Source organism: Rhinopithecus roxellana, chromosome 1 (genome assembly GCF_007565055.1).
Source record: "Rhinopithecus roxellana isolate Shanxi Qingling chromosome 1, ASM756505v1, whole genome shotgun sequence".
Taxonomy (NCBI): Eukaryota; Metazoa; Chordata; class Mammalia; order Primates; family Cercopithecidae; genus Rhinopithecus; species Rhinopithecus roxellana.
Window position 1 is genome coordinate 172,106,326 of NC_044549.1, and position 21,736 is coordinate 172,128,061.

A 21,736-nucleotide genomic window follows, 5' to 3' on the forward strand; every position below is an offset into this window, starting at 1 on the left:
ATCTATCAATTTCATTTATTTTTTCAAAGAACTAGCCTTTTGTTTTGTTTATCTTTTGTAATTTTTTGTTTCAATTTTGTTTAGTTCTGCTCTGATCTTTGTTATTTCTTTTCTTCTGCTGGGTTTCGGTTTGGTTTGTTCTTGTTTCTCTAGTTCCTTGAGGTGTGACCTTAGATTGTTTATCTGTGCTCTTTCAGACTCTTTGATTGAGGCATGTAATGCTATGAACTTTCTTCTTAGCACCACTTTGGCTGTATCCCAGAGCTTTTGATAACTTGTGTCACTATTATTGTTCAGTTCAGAGAATTTTTAAATTTCTATCTTGATTTCATTGTGGACCCAAAGATCATTCAGAAGTAGGATATTGTTTAATTTCCATATGTTTGTATGGTTTTGAGGATTTCTTTTGGAGTTGATTTCCAATTTTATTCCACTGTGGACTGAGAGAGTACTTGCTATAATTTTGATATTCTTAAATTTGTTATCACTTGTTTTGTGGACTATTATATGGTCTATCTTAGGGAATGCTACATGTGCTGATGAATGGAATGTAGATTCTGCAATTGTTGAGTAGAATGTTCTGTAAATATCTGTTAAATGCATTTGTTCTAGGGTATAGATTAAGCCCATTGTTTCTTTGTTGACTTTCTGTCTTGATGACCTGTCTAGTGCTGTCGGTGGAGTATTGAAATTCCCCAATTTCAGTTGTGCTGCTGTGCTGCTGTCTTTCTCATTTCTTAGGTCTAGTAGTAATTATTTTATAAATTTGGGAGTTTCAGTGTTAGGTGCATATATATTTAAGATTATTATATCTTTCTGCTGGACTAGTGCTTTCCTCATTATATTATGTCTCTCTTTGTCTTTTTTAAAATGTTGTTGCTTTAAAGTCTGTTTTTTTTTTCTCTCACTTTTGGTGTCCATTTGCATGAAATATCTTTTCCACCCCTTTAGCTTAAGTTTATATGACTCCTTATGTGTTAGGTGAGTCACTTGAAGATGGAAGACAATTGGTTGGTAAATTCTTTTCCATTCTGCCATTCTGTATCTTTTATGTGGAGCATTTAGGCCATTTACATTCAATGTTAGTATTGAGATGTAAGTTACTATTCTATTCATCATGCTAGTTGTTGTCTGAATACCTTGTTGTTGTTGTTTTTCATTGTGTTATTGTTTTATGGGACCTCTGAGATTATTTATGCTTTAAGGGGGTTCTATTTTGGTTTACTTCAAGATTTTGTTTCAAGATTGAGATTTCCTTTTAGCAGTTCTTGTAGTGCTGTCTTGGGACTGGAAAATTCTCACAGCATTTGTTTTTCTGAAAAAGACTTTCTCTTTTCTTCATTTATGAAGCTTAGCTTTGGTGAACACAAAATTTTTGACTGATAATTATTTTGTTTAGGGAGGCTAAAGACAGGACCCCAATCTCTTCTACCTTGTAGGGTTTCTTCTGAGAAATCTGCTGTTAATCTGATAGGTTTTCGGTTATAGGTTACTTGATGCTTTTGCCTCACAGCTCTTAAGATTCATTCCTTCATCTTAACTTTAAATGACCTGATGACTATGTGCCTAGGTGATGATATTTTTGCAATGAATTTCCTGGGTGTCCTTTGAGCTTCTTGTATTTAGATGTCCAGATCTCTAGCATGGCCAGGGAAGTTTTCCTCAATTATTCCCTAAATAAGTTTTTCAACCTTTTAGATTTCTCTTCTTCCTCAGGAAGACCAATTATTCCTAGGTTTGGTCGTTTAACATAATCCCAAACTTCTTGGAGGCTTTGTTCATTTTTTAAAATTCTTTTTTCTTTGTCTTTGTCAAATTTGGTTAATATGAAAGCCTTTTCTTTGAGCTCCGAAGTTCTTTCTTCTACTTGTTCAATTCTATTGTTGAAACTTTTCAGTGTATTTTGTATTTCTCTAAGTGTTTCTGTCATTTCCAGAAGTTTCTATTGTTTTTTATTTATGATATCTATTTCTCTGGAGATATTTTTGTCCCTATCCTGTATTATTATTATTATTATTATTATTAAGTTGGTTTTCACCTTCCTCTGGTGCCTCCTTGAGTAACTTAATAGTCGACCTTCTGAATTCTTTTTTTTTTTTTTTTGTCAATTCAGAGATTTCTTCTTGGTTTGGATTCATAGCTGGTGAGATAGTGTGATCTTTCAGGCTGTTATAGAACCTTGTTTTGTCATATTACCAGAATTGTTTTTCTGGTTCCTTCTCATTTGGGTAGACTATGTCAGAGGAAAGATCTGGGACTCAAAGGCTGGTATTTAGGGTTTTTTTGTCCCATGGAGTGATCCCTTGATGTGGTGTTCTCTCCCTTTCCCTAGGGATGGGGCTTCTTGAGATCCGGACTGCAGTGATTGTTATTGCTTTTCTGGGTCTAGCCACCTAGCTGAGCTACTAGGCTCTGGGCTGGTACTAGGGAGTGTCTGCAGAGTCCTGTGATTTGATCAGTCTTTAGGTCTCTCAGCCATGGATACCAGCACCTGCTCCAGTGGAATTAGCAGTGGAGTGAATTGGACTCTGTGAGAGTCCTTGGTAGTAGTTTTGTTCAGTGCACTGGTTTTCTTGCATGCTGGTTATACCAGTGAAGCTGTCATGTGGACAGATTCAGGATCACTGGTTAAAAAGGATGTTACAGGTGGTGGAATGAGCTGTTGTTTTCTCTTTTCTTAGAGCAGGGTTGTTCTGTTATGAGTTGCTGAAATGGCTTGAGTTGATTGGCCTCCAACCAAGAGGTGGTACTTTCAAACGGGCATCGACTGTGGTAGTATAGGGGGGATACAAGCTTGCTCTAAGGTCACCTGGGTAGGTATTTGGGTTTCTCAGGTGTTGGGAATGGCCATAGAGCTCCCACAGATTATAGTCTTTTGTCTTTGACTACCTGTATGGGTAGAGAAAGACCATCAGGTGAGGGCAGTGTTAGGCATGTCTGAGTTCAGACTCTTCTTGGGTGGGTCCTGCTGCAGCCACTGTGGGGACACGGGGGTGGTTCTCAGGACAATGGAATTGTGTTCCAAAGAGGATTATGGCTGCCTTCCCAGGTCACCAGGGAAGTGGGGGAAAGCCAGCCGTGACGGGCCTCACCCAGCTCCTACACAGCCAGCAAGGTCAGTCTCACTCTTGCTGTGCTCCCCCAACAGCCAACAGAGCTGAATTTATATCCAGGCCTCCAGTGCAAAGAGCTGAGATCTTGCCCCAGAATACAAGCCTCCCCTACTCAGAAAGTAAGCAGGGCTTTTTGTTCCTCTTCCCTCACCGCCTGTTGTGGCTTCTGTACTCATATCTGCACTTCCTGTTTGCACCCACTCCCGCCCTACAGATTCTGCCCAGAAAAATTTGTGCTCAGTTGAAATTATTACACAACTCAGCTGGAAGTCTCCTCCCTGTGGCCCTTCCCCAATTCCACTGGCTGCCCTCCCCAAGGACCTGTGTGAGACAAAGTCTTGGGCTTTATCTTACCTGGCTTACTTTGTCTTACCTTGTCTTAAATGGCTTACCTGGGCTTCCTTGGGGACTCAGAGCGCCTACAGGGCTCTTCCTGCTGCTGCTTTTACTTTTATATTTTGCTCAGCTCTCTAAATTTGTTTCAGCTCTAGGTAAGGTTAAATACTTCTCCCATGATCTGGATTTTCAGGGTCCCCAGTGAGGATGTGTGTTTGGAAGAGGTATTTCCCCCTCTCACACCTTGGGCACTCAGTTTTCACCTTTCTGATGGAGTTTGCAGCAGCAAGCTGCTGCTTTCAAAGGGTCTGTGAATTTTTTTGGTTTTCCTACTATGTTTCTGAGGTGGTTCTTGGAGCAAAAGTTCACAATGTGGTCTCCACATGCTGTTCTGTCCATCTGAGTGGAAGTTTCAAGTTAGTTCTGACTCCTATTTTTCATTTTTTTCTCTCAAGGTTTACTAGTATTTTGTTGAGGATTTTTGCACCTATGTTCCTCAGAGGTATTGGCCTGTAGTTTTCTTTTTAATTTTGTCTTTGCCAGGTTTCAGTTATCAGAGGGGTATGGCTTTATAGGCTGAGTTAGGAAGGAATCTGTCCTCCTCAATGTTTTGGAATACTTTCAGCAGAATTGGCATTGGCTCCTCTTTTGTGTGTCTGGTTTAATTTGTCTGTCAATGCATCTAGTCTTGGGCTTTTATTGGTTGGGAGATTTTTTAAATTATGAATTCAATTTTGGAATTTGTTTTTGTTCTGTTCAGGGTTTTAAGTTATTTCTGATTCAATCTTGGGATGTTTCTAGGAATTTACTAATTTCCTCTAGATTTTCCAATTTGTGTGCATAAAGGTGCTCATAATAGTCTCTGAGCATCTTTTATATAAGTTTCTGTGAGATGGGTTGTAATGTCACCTTTGTTGTTCCTGATGGTACTTATTTTCATCTTTTCTCTTTTTTTTTTTTCTTTGTTAACCTTTTTATCATTTCAAAGAACCAGTTTTTGGTTTCATTGATCCTAACAATTTTTGTCTCAATTTCATTTAGTTCTGCTCTGATTAAAGTTATTTCTTTTCCTCTGATAGCTTTGGGGTTAGTTTCTTCTTTGTTTTCTAGTTCCTCTAGGTGTGATGTTACATTGTTAATTTGAGATCTTTCTAGCTTTTTGAGGCAGGTGTATATCACTATACACTTTCTTTTTAATATTATTTTTGCTGCATTCTAAAGATTTTGGTATATTGTGTCTCTTCATTTGTTGTAAATATTTTTTAAATTTCCACCTTAATATAATCATTTACCCAAATGTCTTCAGGAGCAAGATGTTTAGTTTCCATGTAATTGTGTGATTTTAAGAGATCCTCTTAGTATTGAATTTTATTTTTGTTTCATTAGGATCTGAGAGGAAGGTGGGTATGATTTCAATTTTTTTGAGTTTAATGGGACTTGCTTTATGATTGAGCATGTGGTTGATCTTAGAGCATGTTTCATGTGCAGGTGAGAAGAATGTATATGCTGTGGGTGATGAGTGGGGTATTCTGTCTGTTCTATTGGACCCAACAGACATCTTGGACTTCAGTCCAAGATAGCCTTGATGATCTGCCCAATGCTGTCAGTGACGTGTTGAAGTCCTCCACTATTATTGTGTGGATTTCTAAGTCTTTTTGTACCTCTAAAAGTACTTGTTTTATGAATCTTGGTGCTCCAGTATTGGGTTCATATATTTTTAGGATAGTTAAGTCTTCTTATTGAATTAAACCCATTATAATACCCTTTTTTGTCTTTGTTTACTTTTGTGGGTTGAAAGTCTATTTTATCTTATACAAGGATAATGACCTGTGGTCTTTTTTGTTTTCCATTTGTATGAGAGATCTTTCTTCATTGCCTTATGGGGTTGGAGCACATGGATGCTGTTACATGTGAGATAGGTCTCTTGAAAACAGCAAACAGATGAGCCTTGTTTTTTGTGTTTCTTTCTGTTTTAATTCAACTATACCTTTTAAGTGGGGACATTTAGACTATTTACATTCAAGGTTAATATTGATATGTAAAGTTTTGATCCTATTTTGAAGTTACCCGGTTGTTTTGTAGTTTCTATTGTGTGCTTGCTTTTTAGGGTTTATGGGCTATGTACTTAAGTGTGTTTTTGTGGCAGCATGAATTGTTCTTTTATTCCCATGTTTTGAACTTTCTTAAGGATTCCTTGTAAGGCTGATTTAATGGTAACAAATTCCCTTATTGCTTGTTTGTCTGAAAGCTATTTTATTTCTTCTTTGCTTATGAAGCTTAGTTTGGCAAGACATGAAATTCTTGGTTGGAATTTCTTTTCTTAAACAATGATGAAAATAGGCCCCCGATTTCTCCTGACTTGTTAGGTTTCCGTTGAGAAGTCCATTTTTAGCCTGACAGGGTTCCCTTTGTATATGATATAAACTTTTTCTCTAGCTGCCTTTAAGATTTATTTCTATATTTGACTTTGGACAGTCTGGTGACTATATTCCCTGGTGTTGTTTATTTTGTATAGTTTTTCACAGGTGTGGTCTAGATTTCTCATATCTGGATGTTTATCTCTCTGTCAAGATTAGGGAAATTTTTTTGAATTATTCTCTCAAATACATGTTCCAGATTGTTCACTTTTTCTCCTTTCTTAGGAATGCCAATAATTTGTAGGTTTGGTCACTTTATCTAATTTCATATTTTTCAAAGACTGTTTATTTTCTTAAATTCTTTTTTTTTTTTTTCCTTTATTTTTGTATGACAAGGTTAATTTGAAAGACTGGTCTTCATGATCTGAAATTCTTTCTTCAGCTTGGTTGAGTCTATTGAAAAACATTTCAATTGTATTTTCAAATTCCTAAAGGAGTTTCTTAATTCCAAAAGCTCTGATTGGTTTATTTGTAAGATGTTATCTCTTTCTTTATATCCTAGATTGCTTTAGAAGCTTCTTTGTGTTAATTTTAAATCTTGTCTTTGATCTTGTTGACTTTTCTTGCAATTCATGCTTTGAATTCTTTGTTTGACATTTCTGAGCCTTCATTTTGTTTAGGGACCAATCCTGAAGAGTTAGTGTGAACCACTAGTATTGCCACTACACTTAGATTTTTCATAGGCCAGAATTCCTGTGCTGTTTCTTTCTCATCTGGAGATGCTGGCCCTTCTAATTTTTGTATTGTTTTCGTATGGGTGGGATTTCTTTTTCTTTTCTTTCTTTTCATATAACATTATTGCTTTTTTCCTTTACCTTTCCCCCACTGTTTATGGGGTGTGACTAGAGAATACTGGGTAGGGAGTTTTGGCTTTGCTTCTGTAGCCTCAAGACCTTCTATAGACAGGCTTATATTGGCAGTTTGACCTACAAGTCAGTGGATGGCGCTATGGGCAATAACTACATGAGGCCAGCTTGGCTGTATACTTGATTTTTATTTACTGGGAGAAGCTCTCTGTTGCCTCAAAAAATGTACTGATTTGTGGAGAGAAGTGAGCTCCCTGCTTAGACCTGGGGTGTCTAGGGGGCAATATGTGCCAAGTTGAACCAGATGAGCCCACCTACATGTCCCCTGTTGGCAGGTACAAGCACCAGTGCCAAGGGAGAATCCAGTGGGTGGCCACCAGGTGCCCAGAGGTGTGCCCAGGCATAGAGTTTGGAAACCTTCTTGGCCCCAGTTCTTTGTGTGGGGATGGGGGACAGCCTAAAATCCTGATCCAGGAGAGTGGGTGTTCCGGATTCCTAGAGATCTGCTTATGCATGTGATGTAGAGGGCCCTGCTGCACCACAATGCTTACACAGGGAGTGTGGGGCAGTTTGGGTTGCTAATGCATATGAATGGGTACTCCAGATGCCTGGAGATATACCTGGGCACGTAGCAGAGAGGGACCCTGCACAGATGGGGTTAGGTGGCTCAGCCTGGTGCTGCGCAAGTAGTTGCTCTGAATGCCTGAAAATCTACCTAGGTATGGAGTGGAGGGGGCCCCCTGCACCAGGATTTATGCACAGAAAGGTTGGGGTGACTTAGACTATTGTTCCAAGTGAGCAGATACTTTGAATGTCTGGAGATCTTCCTGGGCATGGAGTTGAGTGTGAGCTCCACCACACCATAATCTATGCATAGTAAGTGTGGGACAGTTCAGGGTGCTGGAAAAATGTGAATTTCTCACCAAACACAAGTTCAGTTCATACTAATATTTTCCAAAATATATTTCCATTATTTTAAATTCTTTACATCATAGAAATAAATTCTCCAAAACATATGATCATGTTTCTTGGCCTGAAAAGGCTTCTCTCAGTCACTCACAATATTGGCTTCCATTTTAATAGATGGAAATATTGCATGTAAATATGGTGGCCAATGTGGGAAGCACAAAGTATAGATTGATGGATTTGCCATTTGCACCAAGTCACTTCTAAAGTGTTGTGGAGTTTTTCCTTTTCCATTAACAATGGTACTATTTTGGGTCAAGAATTTTTATCACTTATCTATACGTGTGTATTACCTTCTAACTGGATCTCAAGCTGCTGTCACATTCTCCTCTAAATCGTTTGATCAAATCAATGTTCCTTCAAGCCCATGCCATTTGTTATTATTACTCCTTAGTGAACTACAATAGCTATCAGATAAAGTCAAACATTTTATCTTATGTATTCAAGCTCATTGCTCGTGTAGCTTTATCATAGCGATTCACCTGTATCTTAGGGTACCCTCTATTTCTCATACTGTGTCCTTATGTGTAATGTTCCTTCTTCAGTAAAGTGTATCCTACATTTTATTTAAAATGTGTTTAATTTTTTATTAAAAACTTTCTATACTTGCTCCAGGACATAACTGATTTTTCCTTCTGGCTACATTTTCTCTATCTTTTCTCATTTTATATGTATGTGTATGTGCATATACATGATGTTTCTTTTGCCTTCTATTTTTCTTTCTTTCTGTTCATACACACACACACACACACACACACACACAATATTGATTCATACGATTATTTATGAATGTATCTCTTTACAGATATAACTTTTAATTTTTTTACAAGAATGGTTTTTGGATGATATTCATTAATTCAACAAATATTTACTGATAGTAAACTACACACTGAGAATATAATAGTGAAGACTGGGCACAGTGGCTCATGCCTGTAATCCCAGCTATTTGGGAGGCCAAGGCAGGTGGATCACCTGAGGTCAGGAGTTTGAGATCAGCCTGGCCAACACGGTGAAACACTGTCTGTACTAAAAAACAAAAAATACAAAAATTGGCCAGGCCTGATGGTGGGTACCTGTAATTCCAGCTACTCAGGAGGCTGAGGCAGAAGAATTGCTTGAACCCAGGAGGTGGAGGTTGCAGTGAGCTGAGATCACACCATTACACTATGGCCTGGGCAAAAAGAGTGAAACTCTGTCTCAAAATAATAATAATAATAATAATAATAATAGAGAAAGCAGGTGTGATCTCTACTGTAAAAGCATATAGACTAGTAGAATTTGAAAACAATTCTCTATCTTATAGAATGACCTCTTTATGACTCCTGTTATGAGCTTGTCACCCTGTCTCTTGCCCCTTAACACTTCAATTTTTCCTAAATAGCTCTTCAAAAATAAAATTTATAAGGCACATTTCTGTGTATCTAATTTCCTTTATTAATAATTTTCAGTAGCTTCTTATATCTTGATGATTTAAGAATAATCCTAACTTTTTCCTAACTTTTCTAGGCATATATTAGTGGTTAATGAGTTTTCAGGTGTATCTCATTCTACTGCAAGTTCTTTGAGAATAAGAATTATATCACACCCTCATTCTTTTTTTATCATAATACTTGACTGGTGACTAACCATTTTCTATTTCTCTATATACTCTGATTTCTAATCTAATAATGCTTCTTCTGATTGGAATGCCTTCTTCAACTTAAAGTGTCAAGTCCTGTTTTAAATGCCATCTCCTCTAAACAATATGTGCTAATTGCTATCTCCAACTAAAAGTAATATTTCTCTCAGTTAAGCCTCCATAATAGTTCTGTGTATCATCTTTATGGAATTTATCCTACTTTACTTTAATAGATTCTTCAAAAAATCTTATTGGATTACTTTCTTTGGAATCTTTTTTAGAACATAAAATAGCCATTTTAAGTTAAAAGAGGCGCATATTGGGAACTTCATATAATTCAGTCTAATAGTACAGAGAATGAGGACGTTCATCTCTGATCTTCAGTTTCTGGTTCAAAGCTTTATACTGTGAGCATCTATAGACAAATTGGTCACAATGAATAGCATAATAGTCCAAAGCTAATAAATATAATATTGTTAGACAGAAATTGGCTAAAAACAAACTCTATAAATGCTTTCTTATATGCTTGATAAAAATATTATTTTCCTGATCTTTGTAGCTATCTACAATTGAAACAGAACAAAAAATTATTGGTGATTCTGGGATAATTTGAGCCTAATTCTGAGGTGAATTGTCAGGTCAAATTCTCCATGGATAATGTGACAGATTAGTAGGAGTAAGAGCTTCAGAATCACTCTTATTAAAATGATTTATCAGAAAATGCTATGTAGGAATTTTCCTCTATAGTGGCCCCAAAAAAGGGCATTGTTGTAAATATGTCATCAATTATCTACATTAGAGCTTCCATTGGAGAGGCCAAAGAAAGCACATTCATTTACTTATTTATTTTTTCATTCATCATTAGTATTAGTCCTTGTAAAGGAAGGTGAGGAAAATATAATACTCAAGAACATCACAGTCCAGAAGAAACAACAGCTATGTTATGGAAAATTTTCATAATTCCTTTTGAAAGCATTTCCATACCTCTCCCCATGATTCATAATCCACAACCTATGCCATTTCAGCAGTCCTAAAGAGCCCCGTATGATAAACTTTTCAAACAGAATTATAATGTGTTTATATGTATGTCACCTTTGCTAATATGTAATTCGTTTTCATGTCTTTATTGTTAGTATTTACAACAACAAAGTTGGTCCTGATAGATGAAAAATGTTTTTGAATGTGTAAATAAATTAATAAAAGAGCAAAGAATAAAGATATAGAGTTCAAGAAAATGAACAGAGAAGGAATTCACAGTAGTCTTGAGGGAGAAGGCGAACATCCCATGAAGGAGGGTAGTATCTTTTCAAAACCTCACAGAGTTCTCTTATAGTAGACCCTCCAAGTAGAAACAGAACCTTGGGAAAAGGATCAAATGACATGAGTTCCTTTTTAACAAAAAATTTTAACTTACAAATAAATCAAAGGGCATAAGTTCTAAATCTAGTCTTACCACCATGTTATAGGACTATCAGCTAAAAATCACTGACTTTTCCACCTGCAAATTCCTCCAGAGTTTGTATGTAGTTTCTAAAGCTGAATAAGATTACAAAGAAAACGTACTTGGAGAACAAAATTACCGTTGGAATGAATGAATTCATGAAATGCACCAAGTCATACTGTGTCTAAAAAGGTTTGGCTGTGGATGAAATGGGGGCCTGCATTTATACACATCAAATGTAATAGCTTACTGGGCTAACGAAATTCACTGTGAGTCTGAACTAGCTGAGTGAATTGTTTCTTCCCTTGGCATCTATTATGCACCTGGCTTTGAGTCATAGTTAAATACAGTTCCTCAAATAATTGAAATCTAACTGACCCTGAACTAAATCTCCTTCCCAAACTGAAGGTATTTTAGGACACATTATAAAGGACAAGAGATCTGTTATTTTTAAAATGCAGAAATAGGACATATTTTGCAGGAGTCATTACATCTTGAAGGAGGAAAATATTATCTTATCATTTAAGAGCTCAGAGATGATTTTTCCCTTGGTGGTTCCTAAATAAACACTATCACTTCCATTATACACTTACCTCAGAATAATGGTCTCAAAGAAAGTTAGCAAATTGGTATAAAGAACCTTGTAAAAGAAGTTCTGTTTCACTTTCTGTTTTTTTATGTTTTTTATTCTTCAGATAATTTTAGAATTGCAGAAGAATTACAAAAATAGTACAGTGTTCCAGTATCCCCTTCCCCCAGGCTCTCCTAATATTAACATCTCATATAACCATAGTACAGTTATCAAACCTAAGAAATTTACATTGTTGCAATCCTATTCTTAACTAAACTATAGATCTTCTTTTATATTTCATCAGTTTTTTCACTACTGCTTTTTTTTTTTCTGTTCCTTGATCTAATATAGAATCTAATACAGCATTTAGTTTTCATGTCTCCCTCCTCTCCTCCACTCAGTGACAATTCCTGTCTTTTCTTGCCTTTCATAACTGTGAGACTTTTGAAGGGCACTATGTAGAATGTCCTTTGTGGGCTTGTCGGATGTTTTCTTATGACTAGATTTTTGGCATACATTATTGGGAAAAATACCACAGAGGCGATATGCCTTTCTCAGTGTATTGTGAGGTCAAACGTCTTATTACTGATAATATTAACTTTTCTCCCGACAGAGTTTCTCCATTGTAAAGTATTATTTTTCTTTTTGCAATTAATAAACACTTAGATTATTTGAAACTACACAAATATCTTCTACCCTTAAATTTACATCCACCAGTTTTATCATCCATCAATGGTTCATGCTGGCAGTAACTGCTACTGTTATGTTCTAACGGTACCTTTCTATTTTCCTCATCGCCTCTACATTTATTCATTTATTTATATAAGCATGAATTCAAGGATATTAATTTTATTCTTAGGGTTATAAGCCAATGCTATCATTATTTATTTTGTTGCTCAAATTGTTTCAGCTATGGTCATTAGTTGTTAATGTGGTTTTGCTCTGTGTCCCCACCTAAATCTCATCCCAAGATGTAATCCCCATGTGTTGGGGGAGTGACCTGGTGGGAGGTGATTAGATCATGGGGTTGAATTTTCCCCAGACTGTTGTCATGATAATGAGTTCTCATGAGATTTGATGGTTTAAAAGCGTGGCAGGCAGTTCGCTCTCTCCCTCTCTCTTCCTCCTGCCGCCATTTAAGAAGTGTTTTGCTTTCCCTTCACCTTCCATCATGCTTGTAAGTGTGCTGAGGCCTCCCCAGCCATGCAGAGCTGTGAGTCAATTAAACCTCTCTTGTTTATAAATTACCCAGTCTCAGATAGTTCTTCATAGAAATGTGAAAATAGACTAATACAGTTGTTTTTATTATTTTAAATAAAATTTATTTTCTAGACTAGTTTTTAGATATACAGAAAAATTAAGAAAATAGTACATGGAATTCTTGTACACTCCCAGTTTCCTCTATAACTAAAATCTTACATTACTATGATACATTTACTAATTTTGTTATAAATATCAAATTAATATTACTACATTATTATTAACTAATGTCCATAGTTTATTCAGCTATCTTTAGTTTTTACCAAAGGTCCTTTTTCCGTTCCAAGTTTCCCACTCAGGATAACGCATTACATTTATTTGCCATGTCTTCTTAAGATCCTCTTGACTATGACAGTTTCTCAGACTTTCCTTGGTTTTGATGAACTTGATATTTTTGACGGGTACTTCTCAGGTACTTTGTAAGATTCTCTTTTATTCGTATTTACTTGATATGTTTCTCATATTGAGAGTATAGTTATAAGATTTGGGGAGAGGTAAAGAGTACATATCATCAACATAATGTATCACTGTTGACGTTAACCTCAACCACCTGGATGAGGTAGTATTTGTCAGATTTCTCCGTGGCAAATCTACTTATTTTTTCTTTCTTCCCATACTGCAGTCTTTGGAAGGAAGTCACTATGTGCAACCCATACTTAAGGAGTGCGAAGTTATTCTTCTCTTTGAGGGCAGAGTAACTGCATACATTATTTGGAAGTCTTCTGTGTTTCAAATTGCTCTGTTTTTATTCCCATTTATTTATTCAAGTATTTATTTATATCATAATACAATTATGAATGTTTATTTTATATTTTGAGTTACATTACAATATGGTATTATTCTGTGCTCAAGTTTATTCCATCTCTGACCACTGGGGGCGCTGAAAAACCAGAAACTGAAGGTTGGCACACGTGTCCCTTTCATATATTCCCTCATTATAATTTTTTTTTAATTTTAGAAGTTTGTTATTTTTTTGCCAATATAAGATACTCTACAATTATATATTTCAGCCCTAGTCCTAGAATTAGCCATTTTTCTAAAGAGCAACTGGGGTTCTATTTATTAAAAACTATAATCCGGGTTAGGTGTGCTCATTGCTAACAGGGTGTCGTTGCTTTTAAGCGTTTTCATCTAATAGAGCAAAAAATACATCCATATATTAACTTGTATATATGCACATGTCCATACATATTTTATACAGGGCTATTATAGATATTTTAAGCTAAATATAAATTCATACTGATGTCCCCAACTGTACTTTATTACTACATGGATTACTTTAGCCTCCTCCACTTGCTTGTTGGTAACCTCACACTCTAATAGAAAGAAACCTGGCCCCAATAATCCTCCATCTATTTACTTAACTATTCAATTCCAGAATACATCAGAGTTGTTAACTTATATCCGTACTAAAAACAATGGTTTCAATTAGAGTTCAGTGTTTATGTACAGTTCTTTTTATTTTTATTGGCTCTAGGTTTATTGTAGATGCTTTCTGCAAAATTGAGGACATTTCCATTCAGGTGCTTTTAAAAAAGAGCTCAGTATCATTCCTGAAAATAAACAACTATAGGAGGTTTCTCAGAAGAATATTAGCAGAAAGTTTCCCCATTCTTATGAAAAGAGAAAAACTATTTCCAAGAAACATTTCTCTTTGAAATCTTAGCTTACTACTCTCTTTCTTCATAAAACTCTTTCTGAAACCATGAGCTGACTAGCTAATAGCTCCCAGTTTCTGTCAGGTGGCATCTCAATTATATTCATTATAGGCAAATTTGATCTTCACTTTCCTGGTAGCTCCATCAAAGAGGCTTTCTTTTTGCTTCTTTGTTCTCCCTACAGATGTCAATACTTTTATATAAGGTTGTGTAGGCCCAGTCCTATTTTATCCTCATGTTCCTTAAATATACCTTACTTATCTCCTTTTCTCCTGAGACTCTGGGTTCTGAAACTTTGTGAAAAATATTGGCTTAAAAAACTTGTTATAACACCTACCAGCTATGCAACTGGAGCTATTTATCCTTTCTTATCTCTAGTTACCTAGGGGATAATAATTTTCTTTTTACCTTGTTGGTAGTTTTGCATAGTAAAGACAAAACTAATATAAAATGTCTAATACACAGATTTTCATAGATGTTAATTTTTTACCCTCTATTTTTAAGAATTTTAATATGCCTAAATTTAATCAAGCGGAAATGTCATGACGATAATGAAAGGTTTTGTGGCAACTTGGTGGAAGTAGTTATTTTTAAGATATCTCATTTATCATTGACAAATTTGCTTGAACAGAACTAGTATCTGTTATGCAAAAGTATGATATTTATACTAAAATTGAGGGCACATGCTTGCTCTGAAAATATACGCAGAAGACACTACAATAGTTTGATGAATATATACTAATGCAATGAGGCCAGTGCAGGTGGCAGGTTAAGTTTTCATAGAAAGACTGAAAAAAAGAAAAATAGAACTGTCCTCTTTGAACTTTAAAATATGCGTGTTGTAGATTAATGCATATGTGTGGAAAATCATCTTAAAGAGATTAGCTCCTGTGTCAGTGACACTAAACTGCAATGTGAGTGAAGGTGCAAAGATGTCTGAAGAGAGAACACATTGGCCAGCTATCAAAGTGAGGGACATGGAAGTTCAGATAGGATGTTGGCAGAGCCCTGAGAACTCTGCCCACGGAGAGGATGTTGAACATCAGGAATTCCCCTGTGAATTTCTGTTGTGAAGAAGGATAAATATGACTGAGCTGACATGGTGACAAACTCATAAATGTCCTAATATGCTGTTCTAATCTCACACCACCTAAACTACCTTCTGATTATAAACTGACTCCCAAGGAATTCTGCCTATAGGAAGAAATATGTGCTAATTTAGAAAACTAACTTAGAAGTTTCCTTCAAAGGAAAAGAAGAAGATATAAAATTGGCATTCAAAGTTTATTAGTCTCGAGTTGTTTAATATGAAAATGTTCTTAAGAGATGGAGATGGGGCTAGGAGCAGTGGCTCATACCTGTAATCTCAATAATTTGGGAGGCTGAGGCAGGTGGATAACTCGAGGTCAGGAGTTCAAGACCAGCCTGGCCAAAATGGCAAAGCCCTTGTCTCTAATAAAAATGCAAAAATAAGCCAGGTGTGGTGGGATGCACCTGTAGTCCCAGCTACCTGGAGGCTAAGGCAGGAAAATCACTTGAATCAGGGAGGTGGAGGTTGCAGTGAGCCGAGATCTCACCACAACACTCCAGCCTGGGTGACAGAACTACATTCCATCTCAGGAAACAAAAACAAAAACAAAAACAAAAAACCCAGATGGAGGTGGTCTTTGAATATCAATAAATGACACTTCTCGGCTCTCAAAGACTAATATATTTTTATAAAAATTTATTAAGGCAAAATTATTTTTTGAGATCTTTTGGTTATTGTCTTGAAGAGGCAGATCAGGAGGAAATGGTTTTCAAATAGAAGGAGGTAATGAGCATTATGAGATGTTCAGGGAGTGTTTGCATGACTGGGAAAGGAGTGTAAGAATGTAAGTGTACTGAGGTGGGATAAGAAAGGAGAAGCGAGGGGATGAAATATTGAAAGAAAATAAAGCTGGAAAGGTAGGTTGGGGCAACAGAATAAATGAACTTTCCTGTCAGGCAATGGACTATGGACAATATGAAGCTCTTCTAGTACAGCTAATAGTGAAGAATTATCCTACCAATACTTCAGTAGTTATCTATTTTGAGATGACAAACAACATTGAAATTTGTTGGATTTAAACAATAATCATACATGCTTGGCGATGTGGTTTATTGGGAAAGTCTAGCATTATGATATATCTTCTGGTTTGGAAAGAAATGTGGTGGCAGAATGAAGAATGGACTAATGACTGGTGAGAGAGAGACCTGAGAATTCGATACTAATTCTTTGGAGACCAAGACATACATGCATAGGTAGGAATCTGCATAAAAATTCTAAACCTATTAATTAGTCCATTTTCATGCTGCTGATAAAGATATATCCAAGACTGGGCAATTTACAAAAGAAAGAGGTTTAATGGACTTGCAGTTTCATGTGGCTGGGGAGGCCTCAAAATCATGGTGGAAGGTAAGGAGGAGCAAGTCATGTCTTACATGGATGGCAGCAGGTAGAGAGAGTGCTTGTGCAATGAAACTCCCATTTTTAAAACCATCAGATCTCATAAGACTTACTACCAGAAGAACAGTGTGGGAAAAACTTGCCCCCATGTCAATTATCTCCCACCCATCCCTCCCATAAAACATGGGAATTAAGGGAGCTACCGGTTGAGATTTGGGTGGGGACACTGCCAAACCATATAATTCCACCCCTTTCCCCTCCCTAATTTCATGTCCTCACATTTCAAAAACAATCATGCCTTCCCAACAGTACCACAAAGTCATAACTCATTTCAGATTAACTCAAAAAGTCTGCAGTCCAAAGTCTCATTTGAGACAAGGCAAGTCCTTTTTGTTTAAGAGCCAGGAAAATCAAAAGCAAGTTAGTTGCTTCCTAGGTACACTGGGGATACAGGCATTGGGTAAATACAGCCATTCCAAATGGAAGAAATTGGCCAAAACAAAGGGGCTACAGGCCTCATGGAAGTCCAAAATCCAGCAAGGCAGTTAAATATTAACGCTCCAGAATGATCTCCTCAGACTCCATGTCTCACACCCAGGTGACGCTGATGCAATAGGTGGGTTCCCATGGTCGTGGACAGCTCTGCCCCTGTGGCTTTGCAGGATACAGCCTCCCTCCTGGGTGCCTTCACAGGATGGTGTTGAGTGTCTGTGACTTTTCCAGGCACACAGTGCAAGCTGTCAGTGGATCTACCATTCTGGGTTCTGGAAGATGGTGGCCCTCTTCTCACTAGCTCCACAGCCCAATAGGGACTCTGTGTGGTGGCTCCAACCCCACATTTCCTTTCTGCACTGACCTAACAGAGGTTCCCCCATGAGAGCCATGCCCCTGCAGTAAACTTCTGCCTGGATATCTAAGCATTTCTATATATCCTCTGAAATCTGGGCAGATGTTCCTAAACCTCAATTCTTGACTTCTGTGCACCCACAGGGTCAACACCACATGGAAGCTGCAAAGACTTGGGCTTGCACCCTTTGAAGCCATGCCCCAAGCTGTATCTTGGCACCTTTTAGTTGTGGTTGGAGTGGCTGGGACACAGGCTGCACATAGCATGGGGACACTGGGCCCAGCCCATGAAACCATTTTGTCTTCCTAGGCCTCTAGGCCTGTGGTAGAGAGACTGCTGGGAAGAACTCTGACATGCCCCAGAGACACTTTTCCCATTGTCTTGGGAATTAACATTTGTTTCCTTGTTACTTATGCAAATTTCCCCAGCAGGCTTGACTTCCTTCTCAGAAAATTGAATTTTCTTTTCTATCACATTGTCAGGTTGCAAATTTTCCCAACTTTTATACTCTGTTTCCCTTTCAAATCTGAATGTCTTTAACAGCAGCCAAGTCACCTCTTGAATGCTTTGGTGTTTAGAAATTTCTTCTTCCAGATACCATAAATCATCTCTCTGAAGTTCAAAGTTCCACAAATCTCTAGAGAAGAGGCAAAACGCCACCAGTCCCTTTGCTATAAAAAAAAAACAAGAATCACTACTTTGCTCCAGTTCCCAACAAGTTCTTCATCTCCATCTGAGACCACTTCAGCCTGGATTTCATTGTCTATATCATTATTAGCATTTTGGGCAAAGCTGTTCAACAAGTGTATAGGGAGTTCCACACTTTCCCATATTTTCCTGTTCTCTTCTGAGCCCTCCACACTGTTTCAACCTCTACCTGTTATCTGGCTCCAAAGTTGCTTCCACATTTTAGGGTATCTTTTCAGCAGCACCCCACTCTACTGGTACCAATTTGCTGTATTAGTCCACTTTCACACTGCTGATAAAGACATACCTGAGACTGGACAATTTACAAAAAGAAGAGGTTTAATGGACTTACAGTTCCATGTTGCTGGGGAGGCCTCACAATCATGGTGGGAGGCAAGGAGGAGCCAGTCATGTCTTAGATGGATGGCAGCATGCAGAGAGAGTGTGCTTGTACAGAGAAACTCCCTTTTTTAAAACCATCAGATCTCATGAGACTTATTCACTATCACAAGAACAGCACAGCAGCTCTCTGATTCCTCCTCTCTGGGCAAGGCATCCCTGAAAGAAAGGCAGCAGCCCCAGTCAGGGGTTCATAGATAAAACTCCTATGTCTCTGGCACAGAGCACCTTGGGGAAGCCGTGGCTGTGGGCACAGCTTCAACAGACTTAAACTTTCCTGCCTGCTGGCTCTGAAGAGAGCAGCAGATCTCCCAGCGCAGGGCTCGAGCTCTACTAAGGGAAAGACTGCCTCCTCAAGTGGGTCCCTGATCCCTGTGACTCCTGACTGGGAGATACCTCCCAGCAGGGGCCAACAGACACCTCGTCCAGGAGAGCTCCAGCTGGCACCTGTCAGGTGACCCTCTGGGACAAAGCTTCCAGAGGAAGGAACAGGCAGCAATCTTTGCTCTTCTGCAGCCTCTACTGGTGATACCCAGGCAAAGAGGGTGTGGAGTGGACCTCTAGCAAATTCCAGCAGACCTGTAGCAGAGGGGCCTGACTGTTGGGAGGAAAACTAACAAACAGAAAGGAATACCATCAACATCAACAAAAAGGACAGCCACACAAAAACCACACCTGAAAGTCACCAATATTAAAGACCAAAGTTAGATAAATCCACGAAGATGAGGAAAAAACAGTGCAAAAAGGCTGAAAATTCCAAAAACCAGAACGCCTCTTCTCCAAAAGATCACAGCTCTTCACTAGCAAGGGAACAAAACTAAACAGAGAATGAGTTTGATGAATTGACAGAAGTAGGCTTCAGAAGTGGGTAATAACAAACATCTCCAGGCTAAAGGAGTGTGTTGTACCCCAATGCAGAGAAGCTAAGAACCTTGAAAAAAAGGTTAGAGGAATTGCTAACTAAAATAACCAGTTTAGAGAAGAACAAAAATGACCTGATGGAGCTGAAAAACATAGCATGAGAACTTCATGAGGCATACATAAGTATCAATAGCTGAATTGATCAAGCAGAAGAAAGGATATCAGATATTGAAGATCAACTTAATGAAATAAACTGTGAAGACAAGATTAGAGAAAAAAACATGAAAAGGAATGAACAAAGCCTCCGAGAAATATGGGACTATGTGAAAAGACCAAATCTACATTGCTTGGTTTACCTGAAAGTAACAGGGAAAACAGAACCAAGTTGGAAAACATTCTTTAGGATATTATCCAGGAGAACTTCCCTAACCTAGCAAGACAGGCCAACATTCAAATTCAGGAAATACAGAGAACATCAAAAAGATACCCCCTGAGAAGAACAATCCCAAGACATATAATCATCAGATTCACCAAGGTTGAAATGAAGGAAAAAATGTTAAGGGCAGCCAGAGAGAAACGTCAGGTTACCCAAAAAGGGAAGCCCATCCAGAATAACAGCAGATCTCTCTGTAGGAATCCTACAAGCCAGAGGAGTGGGGGCCAATATTCAACATTCTTGAAAAAAAAAAGTTTCAACCCAGAATTTCATATCCAGCCAAACTAAGCTTCATAAGCTAAGGAGAAATAAAAACCTTTACAGACAAGCAAATACTGAGAGATGTTGTCACCACCAGGCCTGCCTTACAAGAGCTCCTGAAGGAAGCACTAAATATGGAAAGGAAAAACCAGTACCAGCCACTGCAAAAACATATCAAATTGTAAAGACCATCAACACTGTGAAGAAATTGTGTTAACTAATGGGCGAAATAACCAGCTAGTATCATAGTGACAAGATCAAATTCACACGTAACAATATTAACCTTAAAGGTAAATGGGCTAAATGCCCCAGTTAAAAGACACAGACTGGCAAATTGGATAGAGTCAAGACCCATTGGTGAACTGTATTCAGGAGACCCATCTCATGTGCAAACACATACATAGGCTCAAAATAAAGGGATGGAGGAATATTTACCAAGCAAATGGAAAGATAAAAAAAAAAAAAACCAGGGGTTGCAATTCTAGTCTCTTATAAAACAGACTTTAAACCAACAAAGATAAAAAACACAAAGACGGGTATTACATAATGGTAGAGGGATCAATGCATCAAAAAGAGTTAAGTTTCCTAAATATATAGGCACCTAATACCGGAGCACCCAGATTCATAAAGAAAGATCTTAGAGACCTACAAAGAAACTTAGACTCCCACACAATAATAGTGGGAGACTTTAACACCCCGCTGTCAATATTAGACAGATCAACAATACAGAAAATTAACAAGTATATTCAGGACTTGAACTCAGGTCTGGACCAAGCAGACATAATAGACATCTACAGAACTCTCCACCCCAAATCAACAGAATATACATTCTTCTCAGCACCACATCTCACTTATTCTAAAATTGATCAAATAATTGGAAGTAAAACACTCCTCAGCTAATGCAAAAGAATGGAATTCATAACAAACAGTCTCTCAGACCACAGTGCAATCAAATTAGAACTCAGGATTAAGAAACTCACTCAAAACCACACAACTACATGGAAACTGAACAACCTCCTCCTGAATGGCTACTGGGTAAATAACGAAATTAAGGCAGAAGTAAAGAAGTTCTTTGAAACCAGTGAGAACAAAGACATAATGTACCACAATCTCTGGAACACAGCTAAAGCAGCATTTAGAGAGAAATTTATAGTACTAAATACTCACAGGAGAAAGCAGGAAAGACCTAAAATTGACAACCTAACATCACAATTAAAAGAACTAGACAAGCAATAGCAAGCAAATTCAAAACCTAACAGAAGACAAGAAATAACTAAAATCAGAGCAGAACTGAACAAAATATAGACACGAAAAACCCTTCAAAAAATCACTGAATCCAGGAGCTGGTTTTTTGAAAAGGTTAACAAATTAAATAGACTGCTAGCCCGACTAATAAAGAAGAAAAAAGAGAAGAATCAAATAGACATAATAAAAAAATGATAAAGGGGATCTCACCAGTGATCCCACCGAAATACAAACTACCATCAGAATACTATAAACACCTCTATGCAAATAAACTAGAAAATCTAGAAGAAATGGATAAATTCCTGGACACATACACCATCCCAAGACTAAACCAGGAAGAAGTCGAATCCCTGAATAGACGAATAATAAGTTCTGAAATTGAGGCA